Below are 6664 nucleotides of genomic sequence, written 5' to 3' on the forward strand. Positions count from 1 at the left end.
GAGGTAATAGAGTCAATCCAAAACCAAAGGTGTATTCAAGTCCAGATTGACAAGTCAAACCAAGAAAGCAGGCACTGAGCTGGCAGAGGGATCTTTTCCCAGTGGGCGTTAAGGCCCACATAAATCCCTGTGCAGGAATCGGGAATCAGAGACAGAAAGGGACTCGCCTAAGGCTTGTCACATGAAAGTGCCTGGCAGACTGACTGGCAGAGGGCTGGAAATCAAATCCAAATCTTCGGACGTGTAATTTCACAGGGTGCACCGCCTCCCCCAGGCCCAATGTGACACTTCAATGGCTTAACGAGGGCTTGACGGGATGGATGTCAACATGAAAAGACATTCGATTCCATCGGACCTGTCTTTGGCCCATTGTCTCTAAGGAGAATGTGCCTGGTTCAAATTCTCACTTTGCTTCTCACCTGAGAGATGTGACCTCAGTGGTCAATGGGAAATGAGCTGGTTTCAGTCACCAACCTCTCACTCATCACCAAGAAAATTTCCTTCAACCATACATGGATTGTGTTTTCAGGAGTGCTGGGCTTCATCCACAGTTGTGAGTAACATGCTAAAAGAGGAAAAAAGATTTGCTGCTCAGGAATGGAGACAGAAATACAGACACACACACACAGACACACACACACACACACACACACACACACACGACACAAAAATCACCCAAACCCAGGCCGCACACACAACTGCTCGTGTTCAGCAAAATACTTAGTGGTATGAGGTGGGCTTTGAACCCGTCCATGCTCCAAAGGAAGACACACCTTTTGCTATTTCACCCGTCTATTCTCGTAGGGAATGTGAATAATTCTTTCAGACATGGCTCATGATGACAGGGACCACTCTCATTTCACCCTCAGAGGCAGACAAGAGGACTGCAAAGGACTCAGGTGTCGTCCCTGCTGACTGAAGAGGACTCCCATTTCCCCTCGAACCCAAAGACACAGCAAAAGTAGCTTTCTCTTTGAAGAGCACACAATTTTTCAAAATACACAGCTAAAACGATACCCGCTTTAAGTGCTAAAGCACTTATGCCGGGACCGTTTTAGCTGTGTATTCTGAAAAACATGTCTAGCATTCAAAGCACGGACAGTTTTAGCTGTGTATTTTCAAAAAGTTGTCTCTACCTGCCATAGCTCATGAAGTCAAAACGAGTGAGCTGTGTCCCCTTAATTTGAGCATTCTTTTAGTAAGAAAGGATTAAGTTCAATTTGAATTTTGGAAAACTGCTTCTCATCTTGTCAATCAGCTGTCAGTTTTGTGTGTTAATTTCTAGGAGAGGTAATAGAGTCAATCCAAAACCAAAGGTGTATTCAAGTCCAGATTGACAAGTCAAACCAAGAAAGCAGGCACTGAGATGGCAGAGGGATCTTTTCCCAGTGGGCGTTAAGGCCCACATAAATCCCTGTGAAGGAATCGGGAATCAGAGACAGAAAGGGACTCGCCTAAGGCTTGTCACATGAAAGTGCCTGGCAGACTGACTGGCAGAGGGCTGGAAATCAAATCCAAATCTTCGGACGTGTAATTTCACAGGGGGCACCGCCTCCCGCAGGCCCAATGTGACACTTCAATGGCTTAACGAGGGCTTGACGGGATGGATGTCAACATGAAAAGACATTCGATTCCATCGGACCTGTCTTTGGCTCATTGTCTCTAAGGAGAATGTGCCTGGTTCAAATTCTCACTTTGCTTCTCACCTGAGAGATGTGACCTCAGTGGTCAATGGGAAATGAGCTGGTTTCAGTCACCAACCTCTCACTCATCACCAAGAACATTTCCTTCAACCATACATGGATTGTGTTTTCAGGAGTGCTGGGCTTCATCCACAGTCGTGAGTAACATGCTAAAAGAGGAAAAAAGATTTGCTGCTCAGGAATGGAGACAGAAATACAGACACACACAAACAGACAAACACACACACACACACACACACACACACACACGACACAAAAATCACCCAAACACAGGCCGCACACAGAACTGCTCGTGTTCAGCAAAATACTTAGTGGTATGAGGTGGGCTTTGAACCCGTCCATGCTCCAAAGGAAGACACACCTTTTGCTATTTCACCTGTCTATTCTCGTAGGGAATGTGAATAATTCTTTCAGACATGGCTCATGATGACAGGGACGACTCTCATTTCACCCTCAGAGGCAGACAAGAGGACTGCAAAGGACTCAGGTGTCGTCCCTGCTGACTGAAGAGGACTCCCATTTCCCCTCGAACCCAAAGACACAGCAAAAGTAGCTTTCTCTTTGAAGAGCACACAACTTTTTCAAAATACACAGCAAAAACGGTACCCGTTTTAAGTGATTTAGCACTTAAAGCGGTTACCTTTTTAGCTGTGTATTCTGAAAAACATGTCTAGCATTCAAAGCACGGACAGTATTAGCTGTGTATTTTCAAAAAGTTGTCTCTACCTGCCATAGCTCATGAAGTCAAAACGAGTGAGCTGTGTCCCCTTGATTTGAGCATTCTTTTAGTAAGAAAGGATTAAGTTCAAATTGAATTTTGGAAAACTGCTTCTCATCTTGTCAATCAGCTGTCAGTTTTGTGTGTTAATTTCTAGGAGAGGTAATAGAGTCAATCCAAAACCAAAGGTGTATTCAAGTCCAGATTGACAAGTCAAACCAAGAAAGCAGGCACTGAGCTGGCAGAGGGATCTTTTCCCAGTGGGCGTTAAGGCCCACATAAATCCCTGTGAAGGAATCGGGAATCAGAGACAGAAAGGGACTCGCCTAAGGCTTGTCACATGATAGTGCCTGGCAGACTGACTGGCAGAGGGCTGGAAATCAAATCCAAATCTTCGGACGTGTAATTTCACAGGGTGCACCGCTTCCCCAGGCCCAATGTGACACTTCAATGGCTTAACGAGGGCTTGACGGGATGGATGTCAACATGAAAAGACATTTGATTCCATCGGACCTGTCTTTGGCCCATTGTCTCTAAGGAGAATGTGCCTGGTTCAAATTCTCACTTTGCTTCTCACCTGAGAGATGTGACCTCAGTGGTCAATGGGAAATGAGCTGGTTTCAGTCACCAACCTCTCACTCATCACCAAGAAAATTTCCTTCAACCATACATGGATTGTGTTTTCAGGAGTGCTGGGCTTCATCCACAGTTGTGAGTAACATGCTAAAAGAGGAAAATGATTTGCTGCTCAGGAATGGAGACAGAAATACAGACACACACACACAGACACACACACACACACACACACAGAAACATGACACAAAAATCACCCAAACACAGGCCGCACACACAACTGCTCGTGTTCAGCAAAATACTTAGTGGTATGAGGTGGGCTTTGAACCTGTCCATGCTCCAAAGGAAGACACACCTTTTGCTATTTCACCCGTCTATTCTCGTAGGGAATGTGAATAATTCTTTCAGACATGGCTCATGATGACAGGGACCACTCTCATTTCACCCTCAGAGGCAGACAAGAGGACTGCAAAGGACTCAGGTGTCGTCCCTGCTGACTGAAGAGGACTCCCATTTCCCCTCGAACCCAAAGACACAGCAAAAGTAGCTATCTCTTTGAAGAGCACACAATTTTTCAAAATACACAGCTAAAACGATACCCGCTTTAAGTGCTAAAGCACTTATGCCGGGACCGTTTTAGCTGTGTATTCTGAAAAACATGTCTAGCATTCAAAGCACGGATAGTTTTAGCTGTGTATTTTCAAAAAGTTGTCTCTACCTGCCATAGCTCATGAAGTCAAAACGAGTGAGCTGTGTCCCCTTGATTTGAGCATTCTTTTAGTAAGAAAGGATTAAGTTCAATTTGAATTTTGGAAAACTGATTCTCATCTTGTCAATCAGCTGTCAGTTTTGTGTGTTAATTTCTAGGAGAGGTAATAGAGTCAATCCAAAACCAAAGGTGTATTCAAGTCCAGATTGAAAAGTCAAACCAAGAAAGCAGGCACTGAGCTGGCAGAGGGATCTTTTCCCAGTGGGCGTTAAGGCCCACATAAATCCCTGTGAAGGAATCGGGAATCAGAGACAGAAAGGGACTCGCCTAAGGCTTGTCACATGAAAGTGCCTGGCAGACTCACTGGCAGAGGGCTGGAAATCAAATCCAAATCTTCGGACGTGTAATTTCACAGGGGGCACCGCCTCCCCCAGGCCCAATGTGACACTTCAATGGCTTAACGAGGGCTTGACGGGATGGATGTCAACATGAAAAGACATTCGATTCCATCGGACCTGTCTTTGGCTCATTGTCTCTAAGGAGAATGTGCCTGGTTCAAATTCTCACTTTGCTTCTCACCTGAGAGATGTGACCTCAGTGGTCAATGGGAAATGAGCTGGTTTCAGTCACCAACCTCTCACTCATCACCAAGAACATTTCCTTCAACCATACATGGATTGTGTTTTCAGGAGTGGTGGGTTTCATCCACAGTTGTGAGTAACATGCTAAAAGAGGAAAAAAGATTTGCTGCTCAGGAATGGAGACAGAAATACAGACACACACACACAGACACACACACACACACACACACACACACGACACAAAAATCACCCAAACACAGGCCGCACACACAACTGCTCGTGTTCAGCAAAATACTTAGTGGTATGAGGTGGGCTTTGAACCCGTCCATGCTCCAAAGGAAGACACACCTTTTGCTATTTCACCCGTCTATTCTCGTAGGGAATGTGAATAATTCTTTCAGACATGGCTCATGATGACAGGGACCACTCTCATTTCACCCTCAGAGGCAGACAAGAGGACTGCAAAGGACTCAGGTGTCGTCCCTGCTGACTGAAGAGGACTCCCATTTCCCCTCGAACCCAAAGACACAGCAAAAGTAGCTTTCTCTTTGAAGAGCACACAACTTTTTCAAAATACACAGCAAAAACGGTACCCGCTATAAGTGATTTAGCACTTAAAGCGGGGACCTTTTTAGCTGTGTATTCTGAAAAACATGTCTAGCATTCAAAGCACGGACAGTTTTAGCTGTGTATTTTCAAAAAGTTGTCTCTACCTGCCATAGCTCATGAAGTCAAAACGAGTGAGCTGTGTCCCCTTGATTTGAGCATTCTTTTAGGAAGAAAGGATTAAGTTCAATTTGAATTTTGGAAAACTGCTTCTCATCTTGTCAATCAGCTGTCAGTTTTGTGTGTTAATTTCTAGGAGAGGTAATAGAGTCAATCCAAAACCAAAGGTGTATTCAAGTCCAGATTGACAAGTCACACCAAGAAAGCAGGCACTGAGCTGGCAGAGGTATCTTTTCCCAGTGGGCGTTAAGGCCCACATAAATCCCTGTGAAGGAATCGGGAATCAGAGACAGAAAGGGACTCGCCTAAGGCTTGTCACATGAAAGTGCCTGGCAGACTGACTGGCAGAGGGCTGGAAATCAAATCCAAATCTTCGGACTTGTAATTTCACAGGGTGCACCGCTTCCCCAGGCCCAATGTGACACTTCAATGGCTTAACGAGGGCTTGACGGGATGGATGTCAACATGAAAAGACATTTGATTCCATCGACCTGTCTTTGGCCCATTGTCTCTAAGGAGAATGTGCCTGGTTCAAATTCTCACTTTGCTTCTCACCTGAGAGATGTGACCTCAGTGGTCAATGGGAAATGAGCTGGTTTCAGTCACCAACCTCTGACTCATCTCCAAGAAAATTTCCTTCAACCATACATGGATTGTGTTTTCAGGAGTGCTGGGCTTCATCCACAGTTGTGAGTAACATGCTAAAAGAGGAAAAAAGATTTGCTGCTCAGGAATGGAGACAGAAATACAGACACACACAGACAGACACACACAGACACACACACACACACACACACACACACATGACACAAAAATCACCCAAACTCAGGCCGCACACACAACTGCTAGTGTTCAGCAAAATACTTAGTGGTATGAGGTGGGCTTCGAACCCGTCCATGCTCCAAAGGAAGACACACCTTTTGCTATTTCACCCATCTATTCTCGTAGGGAATGTGAATAATTCTTTCAGACATGGCTCATGATGACAGGGACCACTCTCATTTCACCCTCAGAGGCAGACAAGAGGACTGCAAAGGACTCAGGTGTCGTCCCTGCTGACTGAAGAGGACTCCCATTTCCCCTCGAACCCAAAGACACAGCAAAAGTAGCTTTCTCTTTGAAGAACACACAACTTTTTCAAAATACACAGCTAAAACGGTCCCACTTTAAGTGCTATAGCACTTAAAACTGAAAAACATGTCTAGCATTCAAAGCACGGACAGTTTTAGCTGTGTATTTTCAAAAAGTTGTCTCTACATGCCATAGCTCATGAAGTCAAAACGAGTGAGCTGTGTCCCCTTGATTTGAGCATTCTTTTAGTAAGAAAGGATTAAGTTCAATTTGAATTTTGGAAAACTGCTTCTCATCTTGTCAATCAGCTGTCAGTTTTGTGTGTTAATTTCTAGGAGAGGTAATAGAGTCAATCCAAAACCAAAGGTGTATTCAAGTCCAGATTGACAAGTCAAACCAAGAAAGCAGGCACTGAGCTGGCAGAGGGATCTTTTCCCAGTGGGCGTTAAGGCCCACATAAATCCCTGTGAAGGAATCGGGAATCAGAGACAGAAAGGGACTCGCCTAAGGCTTGTCACATGAAAGTGCCTGGCAGACTGACTGGCAGAGGGCTGGAAATCAAATCCAAATCTTCGGACGTGTA

This window comes from Saimiri boliviensis, chromosome 6 (genome assembly GCF_048565385.1).
Source record: "Saimiri boliviensis isolate mSaiBol1 chromosome 6, mSaiBol1.pri, whole genome shotgun sequence".
NCBI lineage: Eukaryota > Metazoa > Chordata > Mammalia > Primates > Cebidae > Saimiri > Saimiri boliviensis.